Source organism: Corvus brachyrhynchos, unplaced genomic scaffold (assembly GCF_000691975.1).
Source record: "Corvus brachyrhynchos isolate BGI_N302 unplaced genomic scaffold, ASM69197v1 scaffold7, whole genome shotgun sequence".
Classification (NCBI taxonomy): domain Eukaryota; kingdom Metazoa; phylum Chordata; class Aves; order Passeriformes; family Corvidae; genus Corvus; species Corvus brachyrhynchos.
The window spans coordinates 2,559,831-2,573,253 of NW_008239054.1; the positions used below are offsets into that span (position 1 = coordinate 2,559,831).

At 38.5% G+C, this 13,423-nt stretch overlaps 1 long non-coding RNA gene across 1 annotated transcript in view; it reads left to right on the plus strand.

The window, feature by feature from the left end:
• LOC108447873 overlaps positions 1-13,362 on the plus strand; it is a 15,957-nt gene extending 2,595 nt beyond the window's left edge. Inside the window, exon 3 of the long non-coding RNA XR_001863574.1 lies at positions 13,351-13,362. This is a non-coding gene — a long non-coding RNA (uncharacterized LOC108447873). The remainder of the gene's footprint in view (positions 1-13,350) is intronic.
• Positions 13,363-13,423: the final 61 nt, after the last annotated feature.

Consider the following 13,423-nt stretch of genomic DNA (forward strand, 5'->3'; position numbering starts at 1 on the left):
CGGGACCCGCCGCTGCCGCCCCACGCCCCCCCTTGCCTCCTTCTCTCCCGTCCTGCCCATGGCCGCGCTGGAAGCTGCCGAGCCCGCTGCGGTGTCCCTCGGGCCAGCGGGGCCCTTCAGGGGGCGGGACCCCGACTGTCGGGCCTTCCTTCATCCCGCTGTAGCGTGGAGTTTGTGTCCCCTCCCCTCCATGTGCTCAGCTGGACCGGTGGTGTCGTTCTTCCCGCTTCCCCGGCCGGGTGTGCGGCCGGATGAGGCAAAGCTTAACCAGGAAGCCGTGGAAGCTGCGTCTGTGACCACCGAGATACCGTGTGTGGTGACACTTCCTGACCAAGCCGCCCCACAGTTCACTGTTCCTTGCGCTCGCCTCCAGCAGCAGCTCTGTACGCGAGGTTGTGCCGCGCCTGAGCTCCGTGCGTACCCCCACAGGCACAAACCTCTGATCCTGCGTGATGCCGACTTCAGTGTGAGGCAGCTGAGCTGTCGCGGAGGAGGCACTGATGCTGGACAGAGCACAATTCAACAGCTGCTAGATCTGCTGTGTGCAGAGCACATGGCCTTCTCTCAGCTGGACTAAGTGCATAGAAGACTTACATATGAAATGAAGATGTAGCCTCAGAGCCTGAGTTTTGGGGAACAGGGTCAATCAGGGAGACAGAAGGGCTATGAATGTGAGTTAGTCCTAAACTCCAACCCTCAATCCCAGCAGGTTGTGCAGCCTCAATTTCTGCATTGTGTGGCACCAGCACCCATCCTCAGTTGATGTCATCTGCCTCCTGATGATGATGTGTACATCACACCACTATACAAATAAGCAATCACTCAAAGCATTCTGTTTCTCACCAGCCTCTTGAGGATGAGGTAGCATCTCATGCTCCAAAATTAAGTCCTGGAAGATGTTCAGAGTCAGCGTGTACATGACATCTGTATAGACTTTAGATGCTGTTATGTCGTAGATTACTTCTTATAGAAAGATTTTGGTAGCTACAGTGGTGAAAAGAGGGTTGGAAAAAATGGCTGTCTCTTCCCTCTAAAAATGATTCTTCTAGTAATACTTCATGAGCTATAACAGTAGCATAGCTACAAATGCCCTACTGCCGGTAAGGTTGCTTATTTTCACATGAGCTGTCAGATCAGGGGATTATTTATGCATTTTTCAGCAGATCTTCTCTCCAGGCAAATAAAAGCCATTGTGCACACACGAGAGCACAGACACAAACTCTTCCTCATTTGAATGATGCTCTTGACACAAACTCTTCCTCATTTGAATGATGCTCTTGTTTTCACCCCATGGTGGTTACATGGTTTCTTTCCTGGTGGGCTTATCCCTAGGACAGGGAGTACACAGCATAGTGCCCAATGTCGCTAACAAACTGCACCGCAACTGTGAAAAACTACTGCCTGACATGATCATGTTTGACAGCTTTCTCAAGGTGTGATAGAGATAATGATCTGGATTTTCCAGCGTGGAGCAGTCTGCTCTGTGCATGTGCGTGTGTGTGTGTGTGTGTATGCAGATATAAAGCATTATATATTGATATATAACTTAAATGTGTATAAAATAATTTATATTTTAAAAACTTCCCCACACCCTTCAGCCTCTAAAACTGTTTTCCGAAGTTCACACCAAACTTAAGCTTGTGGACAGCTTCCAGTGTTATGAGGCAATCCATGATTTCTTACTCAAACTGTGTTTCAATAGTGTGTGATAAACAGTTTTTGTAATTCTTCTCACAAGTTATTTCAGTGGAGAAAGAAGTAATTTCTCAACACTACGTCCAAGTCATTGTACACATTCATTGACTTCAGCAGTGCAGATCAATCCCACAAGGCAAAGAAAAAAATGAGTCTCAGAAAATGTGTAATCTCAGGAATGGGTCAAGAAACAGCTCATTCTAGCTATTTCATTCAATGTTGCTGAGCAGCTCTGGAGCAAGGCAGTTCAAACAAATGAAATGAAGGCTTTGCATGTCTTGAGTTAAAAATGTTGATCATGCCATAGCTCAGCAAAATATATCGTGCCATAGCTCAGCATTAAATGGTTTCTAAACTGACATTATTTCTTTGGTTAAGTAGCAAACTGCAGGTAAGAAAATCCCTACTGGGAGGTTTAAAACTACCTGCAGGAGTCAGCTTGGGATCTGGGGACCCTGCCTGTTGTAACTTCTGCTGAGAACCTTGTGCTAGCCTACATGAAAACACACTTCACATTGTGCCAACTGTGAACATCCCCACATCTCTGATTCCATCTTTGTGAAATTAAACAAAAAGGGATTTTTGTTAGTTCTGCAAAGTGTATACTTAGTTCTTCTCTCATATGCTCTATGTCAGAAGCAGCTGTCACAATGCTCACCCTGAAAATCATGCTGGTCTGGTAAAACTGTAAATTTCAAAAATGGGTTCATTTTTTATATAACAAATTTGGTTAAGCGTAGCAATGTAATCAACTAGTTTGAGTAACTGTGTATATCCTACAGGAAGGCAGAATTATCACAGAGCATACACATTTTTATAAACCCCGTTTTGATTTTGTTTCTCCAATATGTGAATTCCCACTTTCTCTAAAATACACCTTAGGAACATTACCAAAAAACATTCTTCATTTTTTTTTAGAGCATGGTGCTAATAACACCAAGGTCGCAGGTTCAATCTCCATATGGGCCATTCACTTGAGATCTGGAATTGATGATCCTTGTCTGTCCCTTCCAACCCAGAACATTCTGTGTGATTTGTGTGAGCTACTAACCCAAAGGTATTGAGTCATGTTTGTTTTGGAAGCACATTGCTCATAGGGCTTGTCAGCCATGTCTGTAGAAGGAGACACATGCTTTTTGGACATAATGCCTGTATTTACCAAACGTAGTATTAAAAGTGACTTTACAGGAAAGCGTGATTGCAGATTGATTACTTCACTTCCACTAACATTACGCAATTATTCCTCCCATGCTGTTGTGCCACTGAAAAATGCCTCAGCCTTTGTGGCAGCCATGTTGAGGATTATTATGTATATTAAATGGTAACATTAATGTGTCAAAACCAATGCTGTGTAGTGATTTACACAGCACCGTTCCCTCAGATGTCCCTGCCCAGTGGTTCCCAGGAGCTGCTGTGCTGATTCAGCTCCATCGCTGGCTGTTGTTCAGACTTGTTTCCAGGTCTCATGTCTCATTAATTACTATCACTTAACCTGGGATAGAATCTTTGATACTGATCTTAAAATGCCACCAGTTGCTCTACCTTAATGTTCACACCATTATTTTTATAAATTATACCTCAACGGGAAGCTTTCAAAAGAGTATATTTTAGATCAGGGTGTAAGTAATGAAGTAAAATGCTTTTCCATGACAGCTAACAAGCTTTAAAGATAAAATTTGCAGTAAGATAGGAGAATGTTTTGGGAAAAAAGTCTCTGATTTTGTCATAGGACAGTTAAAGAGAGAAAATATGCTAAATATTATGGTAAATCTAAATTTGCTTACATTATTTGTGAAATAACTTCAGACTTAACCTGGTGAAGTATTTATATTGATTTTATCTATAATTATTATTATTGCAGCAGTACTACTGGTATGTCGACTTAACGCTTTCTGTATTTCTCATTCTATGCTTAAAAGCAAAAACTATACAACGTTAAAAAATAAAATCAAAATGGTTTAAAGTTACCATTGCCTTAAACTCCTCTAATGCACAACATGAAAATAAATGGAATGACTCTGATACAGTTAGAGCTCCATTTTTATTTTAGATGTATCTATATTATGATGTTTTTATATCATAAACTGAAGATCATCAGATTTCATAGTTCTGATAGGCAGCTGTAAGTTCAACAGGTGGACCTAAATATATACATATTAACATGGTTACTGTTATGTACTCAAAAGCTGGCCACTAAAGGCAGGAAGCTTATACTAGTAAATAAACAGCACAGAATCTGACCCTAAACATCAGTAAATTTAATCAATTCTTTTTTTACGCTATTTTACCAAGCCTAGCACTCATAGTAGGAAACCATCAAATTAATTTAAAAATAACTTTGTTTTAAAGAGCCCATTTGATCTGGCTGTAATTTCTTGAAAATCAAGGTTAGGGTGGCTGAGTTTAACTACAGAATCAGCAAGCCCCACTACAGCTGCTGAGCTGAGCTGCTGCTGTCATCATGTTCTGGGTCAACATCCTAGAGGACCTCCTCCAGTGTGGCGCAGTGTAACAACTTTCTGAGCTGAATTAAAAATTACCTACTTACCACTTCAGACCATGTTTACTCCAATCAGTATAATACCAAACTTATTCTAATTATTTTAATACTATTCTGTATTAGACTTTCTGCTACAGAAAGGCATGATTCTCCTTTGTCGTTAGAAATTTAAAAAACAAGCAGCGTTTCTCACCAATCCACCTGCCCTGCAAGACAGAAGGAACCTGACACGCCAGGATAGGAAGGCGATATAAGTACATATCTGTTTGCCAGATTATTAAAAAGCTATCATGTCATTATGCTCTAGACTACACTTTTTGTCTTAAAACTTCTCTTATCCTGTAAGATTATGACAGTAACTGAGAACATGTGAATTTAACCAATGAAGCAGTTCCAGTCTGAAACTACTGCTTGCCTGGAATGGTGTCTTTGAAAGATACAGTGTGTTCCCACGGGATGTTAATTCAAACCTAATTAAATTGATTTAAATGACACTTCCATTGGATAAAATATAGATACCATGATACACTGCAGGTGATTGCTGGTTACTGATAAAAACTGCTAAGGTGAGCTCTTTGAGTTCAGCCACTTGCACAATTATACCAAACCCTACCCAAGAGTTTTGGCTCTTACAAAACCAGCAGCCAGTTCAAAACAGATTGTCGTGTCTTAACAAGAGTTTTAGCAGGTAGCACTTCAATTGGCAGCACTGTGCCACACATATTCACATACTCTGGCATCACAGTGCATGTCACCAGACCACAGAGCACTGAAAATCCTCCAGACCTGCAGTTCTCTGAATTAAGCTCTCAGAGGGTCACTGCTTACGTCTCCTAATCCTTTCAGACTCTGCACCACAAAGATACTTTCTGCAACAAAGCTGATAGTGAATAGCTGGAATACACTTCCCAAAATACATCTTGTTTTCAGGCAGTCATCTAAGGAGAATTGGGATTATCCTGAAGCGCCAGTTTTTGTCACTTGCACATTTGAAGTTAAATCTGTTAAAGAACCAGAATCCCTCCAGTCCCTGATGGGGAAAAATGGTAATTAAAAGACAATAAGCAGATTTTCTACAGAAATATGGCAAAATTTATGTGTGTTTTAAGCTTAGCTTTATTTTAAAAAGGGAATTGCTTTTATAAAGCAATCTAGGTTAAAATGGAAACTGTCAAAACAGAGCTAAGAATTAACTTTCCTTGACATTTATCACATTTTGAAGGCTTCAGATGATCTGTAATCGTAAAAGTATGTGAATTTCTAAAGCAGACTATGCCAATCTTAGAGAATTACCTACCTCCCCCAACCAAATGGGAATAGATTTTAGATTTATAGTAAACACAGATGTGTTATGTTGAAGAAAGGCAAAAGCATATGTCTGTTGGCTTTTACTATGGGCATTAGTATGCTGGTGTCATGGGGGTTTTACCCTTCTCCACTTATGCTAGCAGACAATTTTAATCTTTCCTTTAGCTAACAGAAAATGGAGTCTTACTGTGATCACACCTAATTTCAGGATTCATAATAAACATGCAGGAAATTTAGGAGATTTAATAAAGGTGGTTTGCCACTTCTATCATAAGGAGATAAAATAGGAAGGGTTATTTTTTTGAAAGAGAAAGAGCAATCTAAAACACCTCATACATGTACTTTAGCATGACATTTTTTCTGAGAGGTAGTACTCCTAAAAGGCGATTTCAGAATCCAGTTAGTGCTGTAAAAGATTCAGATTAACAAAAGAAAATTTCCAATAACTTGACTGTCTAGATATTGCAGATTTGAAGAGTTGTCAGACTGTTTTTCACATTTTTCTAAAGTGCAATAATTGTATTTGGTAGTAAGTTCAATTCTTGCTGTAGCAAGGCATTGATAGTTATATCAATTATATATTATATCCATTTATAGCAATGTGTTCATTTTGGATTAGAAAGGCTAATAGAAATATTAATTTTTTAGCCAGGAAGGGTTGTGAACATATTTTTCAAACATTCCAAGAAAACAGGATGGAGAGATTGGCTGTTTATTTAAGCCTGCAGAAAGCCGTAAAAGCTGTGACGCTCCGTGTTATGAAGTATGCCAGGACCTGACACAAGAATCCGTGAGCAGCGTGTCTTGCCTCATTGCAAAGCACACCTGCAACTTTAAGAGGCTCAATTAGGCAAATGTATTAGTTTCTCATTATCAGAGTCTCAGTCTCCTCCTACCTTCTTCCCTCTTATCCGCCTCCACAAGTCTCAGCTGCATGCTCCTGCTGCCTGCATCATGCCAGCTTTGGCTCTCCCGAGACCTGTTCCCACTGATAGATGTCAGCAGTCAGGACTTGCCAAACTTCCCTCTCCTGGAAGCTGCATTGTCTCCTGCTGCTCTGGTGAACTGGACTGATTCACAGCAAAGTCTAACAGCTGTGGGGTGTAGCACAAGGAAGAGGCACTATCACGTGGCAAGAAAAACCACTTTTCCACTACGAGCAACCTATTTCATGAGCTTACATACACTTAATTCCAGATTTCATTAGTTGACTGTAACAGACTAAATGAAGTGCTCGATCCAGTGTTCCTGCCTGCAGGAAGGCCTGGAAAGTAACAGCTTCTGCCATCATATTGCTTTTCTGTCAGTCTCTTAAGTCCCTTAGCTGATTCTACTAACTCTGAGATGCCACCAAAATAAGCTATCAAGAAATATGGACTCGTCCTAAATATACTTCTCCCTGAAGATTTAGGCATCTCCTACTTGGGATTCAGAACCATGAACATCTGCCTTTTTGAAAACAGATATTAAATCCTTTTTTTCAGAAGTAGAAGCACACTTACGCACTTATGCACTTGCTTTTTATATCATCTGTCCTTAAAATTGCTTAATCTGTCCTGCACTTGTAGTCACCTGTTCCTGCCAGTGTCTGAGGGGATTCAAACCCTCTTTTTCCCAAGCACACCCTAACCACTGCGCTAAGAGCAATTCTGGTATGGTATAGGGAGTGTGGAAAGGTGTTCTCCTCTACAGCCAAGGATGGAGGTTTTCTCTCTGTTCCAAAGAGAAGAAATCCATAGTTTGGTAATGAACATGGTTATCAGAATGGTCTGCTTATGTATTTTAGGTATTTATTTCTGTTACATGTTTTGTCTTATGATAATTTTAATACACAGTTGTGCAAACAGGGATCAGAAATAATTTCCTTTCTAAACTCTAGACAAAAAGTGAAATAGTCATGCCACTTAATAACGTGTTTATGTTATAGTAAAAATGCAATACTGTTAATTCAAGAAACAAATTTGAAATGGATAGAAGGAAACTCTTTTGTGAGTAGTACATACTTATACTGTAGCAGAGCCCATCGTTTTGGGAGGGGTGAATATCTGTGGCTACATGTCTTGTAATTGTCCTGCCTAAGGATGTAACTACTGGCTGACTCAGGAAGAAAAACTGTCCTTGCTGATTAAAAGACCCTGCCGTGGATAAGGAGTGTTTTTGAGAATCAAAAGAGAAAAATCCTTCTATAAAGCATTGCATACTATTGCTGGAATTTACCACATGAAAAGAGACTTTTAGTACTATATCTGCCTTTTTTTCATTTGTTAAACAGAGAAATACGATTTGATCATATGTCCTTAATTTTCAGTAAACACAAAATTCCATGCTTCTGTGTACAACCTACCTAATATGTGTACTACATAAAATCTGATGTAATTAAAAAAGATAGCTCATTTTGCAAACATCCACAGGCCTAGAGGTGAAACCTTCTACAAAGTTTTAACCAACTTAAATGTTTGACTTTTCTGCCCTCGGAGTGTTGACATGCATGTAGCTTTACTTACCCTGGTGTTCATAAGGATGCAGTGTGCTTATCATGACCGCCTTATTTATTGCTTCCTCAGATTTATGCCTTTCTGAGGTAATGAAAGAACAAGAAGAAGGGCAGGAAAGGCTGAGACACCTATGATAGTTTCTGCATAAATTAGACAAGGTTGACAGGTATGGCTAGTGTCACTTAAGTGGTACAGCTGGAAAACTCAAATCAAATTTCAGGTATTTAAGTCTTTTTCCATATTTGAAAGTGAAACAGCAACTTCTCAAGCTAAATATAGAAGTACTGCTTAGAGTTTGGGTAGATATGAATCAAGTAGATCATATCTGAAGAAAAGGTTATTGGCATCTCAGGCGTATAGGGGATGTTCATCAAGCAAAGGAGAATGCATTGTGAAAACACTCATCATTTAGGATAAAGGAGGAGGGAGTTAAAACCCTCTAGGAAACTGTTTGAAAGTTATGTGCCATAAAAAGTCTTTCTGTTGAGTCTGTGGTGTATTGGCATGCAGTCCATCCAGAAGCTTGTCTTAATTTTCCAGATAAACAGGTACATTTAATAAAAGATGACTCCTCTGTCTAAAAACTTTGTTACATTTATGCCCTGAAACCATCAGGACTACAGCAAAATACTGCTGAATTGGAACATGCAGAAATTAGGGCAGTAATTAATGTGAGTTATATGACTGCTTATGACCAAAAGAGCTTTTTGTTAATAAAACCAGTATTTTCTATTTTGTAAGATATTGATTTCTAGCCAGGGAGACAAAGAGCTGCACAGAGAGCCGTGCAATCCTGCCCTTGGAAGTGTTTGGGGCCTGCAGGGGCAAAGCCCCAAGAATCTAGTCCAAGGTCAGTTTTGACCCTGCTTTGAGCAGGAGGTGAGCTGGTGGCCTCCTGAGACCCCTTCCAGCCTCAGTGATTGTGTTACTGTGTCAGCTTTCAGATGTCTGAATTGTGTGACTAAGATGGGTGTGTCCCCTAAACAAACAGTCCTACACTAATGTCATGGGCAGGTTCAAACATGAAAATTACCATGAAAATCAATGACTACATTTAGACAGTATTAGTTCTCCTTACACTGTAACAATGTTTATGTTTTAGTAGAACTGCTCTTCCCTTGAAAGGACAGGACAATGTTCTGAGCAAAATAAACTGTTGAAGTCAACAAACTGGAATAGCAGGCCATTTTTCCTTGATGCATGCACAGTGTGTTCAGGCTCCTGAAACCAAAGCAGTAATCTGGAAAGGCCTTTTTCTTTAAGTTGATTATTTACATAGTCTAGAACTAGAAGTGCTAGTTTGAGTCTCACATTAATGACCTTGAACTTTCTCAAGTCAGAAATTCCATTTTCACCTGAATTTTTGTTAAACCTATTTGTTGCAGCCAGATTTACCTTTTTTTTTACAGCTATAGAATTGTCCTTTTTATCCTTGTCCTTTTTTATCTGTCCAAAAGGTATTTTTTTATTTGCTGAATAATTTATTGTGGGAACGGTCTTAAAATAGGATCCTGTTAAACCCACCACAAAGTATTAAAATACTATGTTTCTCTCTCACCTACAGTTGTGGATGTGATACCAAAACATCACTAATTCTAATGTAGTGGAAAAGTCAAGTCTTTTAATAGTTCTGTTCTATTTAGAGTAAAAAAGGCAGTCGGGATAGAAGCATATTTGAACATGCTGAACTGTCTGGCGCTTTTCCGATCTTCTGCAGTTCCTCAACTTCAATATGTGGTATCAGGGTGAAGTGCCACAGAACTTGCATAGCTGAGTAAACAACCACCTACTTGTACAAATGTTTCTGCAGAAATATTTCAGAAATTTGCCTTGAAATTAGCTCTGCCATACAACTCTCTCTTCCCTTTTCCTCCTGAGCTGCCTCAAAATAGCCTACAAGAGATACTTGTATTACCTTATTTTCATCTAAATTAGAATCTGCCATATGTTTATTTTGGTTCAGTTGTCAGGCGTTTTGGTTCATTATCCAGCTAAATGTAGGTATCCACAGAATAATGCACCTACAATTTTGCTGAGTACGGGAGATTGGTGTGCTATTCAAAGCTGGAATGGTTGGTATTGAGTTTATTAGATAAAGGAAAGTGAATACAGTATTCAGGGCATGTGCAACCAGATTTTTTTTAGTCCCATAATATGAGACAAACAATAAAAATGACAGATTTAGTTTGAAGAATTTTAAAATCTAAGGTATAGTTTCTTCTCTTGTCTTCTTTAAAAGACCTTTGGAGCATCTGATAAAATTACTCCTCTCTGATACATTATGCCTTTGGTAACTTTTTGAAGGTTTGTAGAAAGACTGTTTTTATTCTCAGTTCCTGTAGAAGTGCAATGTTTCATAGATCAGTGTACCTAACCTTTGTCTTTCTGACATGGTGTTTCAGTATGGCAGTCTTAAGTATCTGTACACAAATGGAAAAACTTTCTTCTAAGTAACTTTAGACTGCAATGCACCATGGCAAAAGTAGTGTGGTTAGCAGAAATGAAATAAAACTAGAATTTTTATCTACTTAAAGTGACAAGAAAGACAGAAGCAAGTGCTAAAAGTAAAGTTTCTTTTTCTGTATTGGTTTACCAGGTAGTCCATAACATTTTGAGGGTAAAATTTAGCTATTCTAATTCAAGTGTGTTTTTTCCTCAGCAAAATAGATAGGAGCTCTGAAAGAAAGATACACCGTTTTCAGTTGAAACTAATTAATTGCCTTTCCTTGAAGAAATGTTGTTCTGTTTTTCTTTGTTACTCAAGTGTTATTTCCCATCAGAATGGATAATGTTTGACAGAATAAACTACAATCAGGAAGCAGAGTATATTTTTTTTGGTTTTTTTTAAATTAAATTGCTCTCCCATCAGTCATAGGAGCCGATAACTTTTTACTTCCCTTATCCTTGATTCAGTCACGTGTAGATGAATGGGCTTGGATCCTTCTCCTACCTTGGCTGAAGGCTGTTACTCGGCACAGGGATTCTGGTATGCTCCCTGAGCAGCATTACACAATGTTAACGGCACATGAGCATATTGTAATCCTCCACTCTTTTCTCCAGAAGTACTTTGACCTTAACTGTTCTGTATCAAATGATGTATTTTAAACTTTTAATTTGCAGTTTAGCCAAAGTCCTTGACTGAACTGAATTTTTCTGATAGAGGAAGGAACACACGGGCAGTTTTTTTATAAAAATTCAATTGTGATTGACTGTAGTCTTTTTTGCTAGTATGCTTCCATCCATTTTCAGTCTTAAAACCCATCAATTTAGGAGACTTTTTTTTCTCTAGAGGGATCAAAATATTCTGTTAGCTGAGCTCACTTTTACTCTTGATGAAAGTATGACCCAACACATGCTTTTGGGTTCTATCTGTACTGAAAGTTTTAGGTCTAGGGCCACTCCAGCAATGCCATTCAGCTTATGCTTATGAATTTGTCCAAGTTGCAATTTTCTTAATAAAGAAAACTGTCAAACTTTATAAACAAGGAGTAGTCCCAATCCACCAAATGAAATCTAAAAGTGAGAGCTCCCTTGCAATTATTTAAGCCGAAGGGAGCTTTGTGGCAAATGCAAATTAAACCAAGCTTTTCTGGGACAGTGTGAAGCTATTCACAGTTGTGTCCCAATTACATTTTATTTGAGGCTTTTCCCCACAGGAAATAGTAATTTTTTTTCCCTTTAAATATCTGTAAGTTATAAAACTTTGCCTATCACAGTACTTGAAAGTTCTTAAATGGGAAAACATGTTTGGCATCTGAAATCCCTTGAGAATAAATCCAAGCTTTTTACTGAGGCTTGTTCATGTTTTTCTGTGTTTTGACTGTTTAATAATTTTGAAGAGAAGAAAGTAAACTTGAGTTTTTCTTGTTTTGTTTTGTTTTTTTTTTTTTAAGTGAGCAGTACCATTATGAAAGGAGATCTTGTGTCACGAATTTGCTATGTCTTTTTCCCCTAGGTTTTTAATGCTTGAGAGGTGGGGAAAGTAATTAAAATCTTATTCTCCCTTTGGTTGCATTTTTAATTTTGAATTCTAACCCACACACATCATAATAGAGCTTTGCATTAGGGTGTTTTATACCTCTATCAAAGTGACTAAAGTAATTAATATTTTATGCATTTTGGTAAGTATTTTGTCACTGGAACCACCAGTGCAGGTGAATGATAATGGTTTGAAGCTCAGGCACTGACAGGACCCTAAATGAGAATGTCGCCTTTTAATCAAGAGCACTTGGAGTCTATGGTATTGAAATGCCCTACAGAGAGCATAGGAAAGCCATCCATCACTTTGTGACAGTTCAATCTTTTAGTGCATGAGTAAAATTTTATTTAGCCTTTCTGAGGCAGTTGGAATGTGAGATGTTTAACTTGCCTCAGAACAGCAGAAGTTCGAAAGCATAATGTCCAGATTGCTATCTGGGCAGCTTGTGTGTCTTTGTGTATTACCTTTATTTATTTAAATTGCAATTGAACCATTTTCCATGTCTTGCTTCAAACACCTTTCCCCATACTGTTATATAATCAACAGCAGAGATTATATCTAAATTTTAGTCATATGTTTGGAGTTCATTTGCACAGTTGATTAACTCTTGATGCTCAGCAGAAATAACTAGCAAGTCAGAGGGAAAGAACCACTGCTTTAGGAAAGGCAGATTTTGTAAGTCTTGCACAGGTAAGCAGTTTGATACATGACTCAGAAATCCTCTGGGAAATGGTTAGAAGAAGAAGTGCATTTAGTGATACATGTACTTGGAATTAAAAACTATTATTATAATAGTCCAACAATCTAATTTCAAGCTTTGTGTTGTTACGTTTGTTTTTAACAACCCTCTTTCAGCTTTCTTTATAAGTGAAAACAGCAGTAGCATCTGAGGACAGTGTGATAATTTAAGCAAAAATATTTTTGTTGTCAGGCCTTTGGGGTATTTACTTTTGATGTCAGTGGAAGCAGAAACCTATACCAGGACTCTTGTCTTTTAAGACGAGTTGACAATGATGAAACCCCCTGACTTACATGGATTTACTCCCAATTTACACTGTATACACGAATGACTTGCCAACCCTAGTAGCTGTTTGAAATCAAAGGAAATTATCTGCACTATACTTAATAGCTAGTTTCAGCTGAATACTACTTCGGGTTTGGGGGTTTTTTTAAGTAAATTCAGTTTTTCAGTGCCCTGTGGAACAAAATTGGCTGTGAATATGCAAGATTAGGGTAGGTTTTTTTTTTTTTCCCTTCCTGGCATTTGAACATTTTCAAGCTGAACTATTTTTTGTCCTATGCCAAAATAAGGTAGGACCTTCTGTGAAGGGAGAATGTTATTAAAATAGTAGCATTTACCAGAATGCTGAAAGAGAAAAGGCTGGGGAAATTGTACTGGGCTTCATTTTAGTAAGTGGAAAGGAAAAGGGGAAAAAGCTTTTCCTG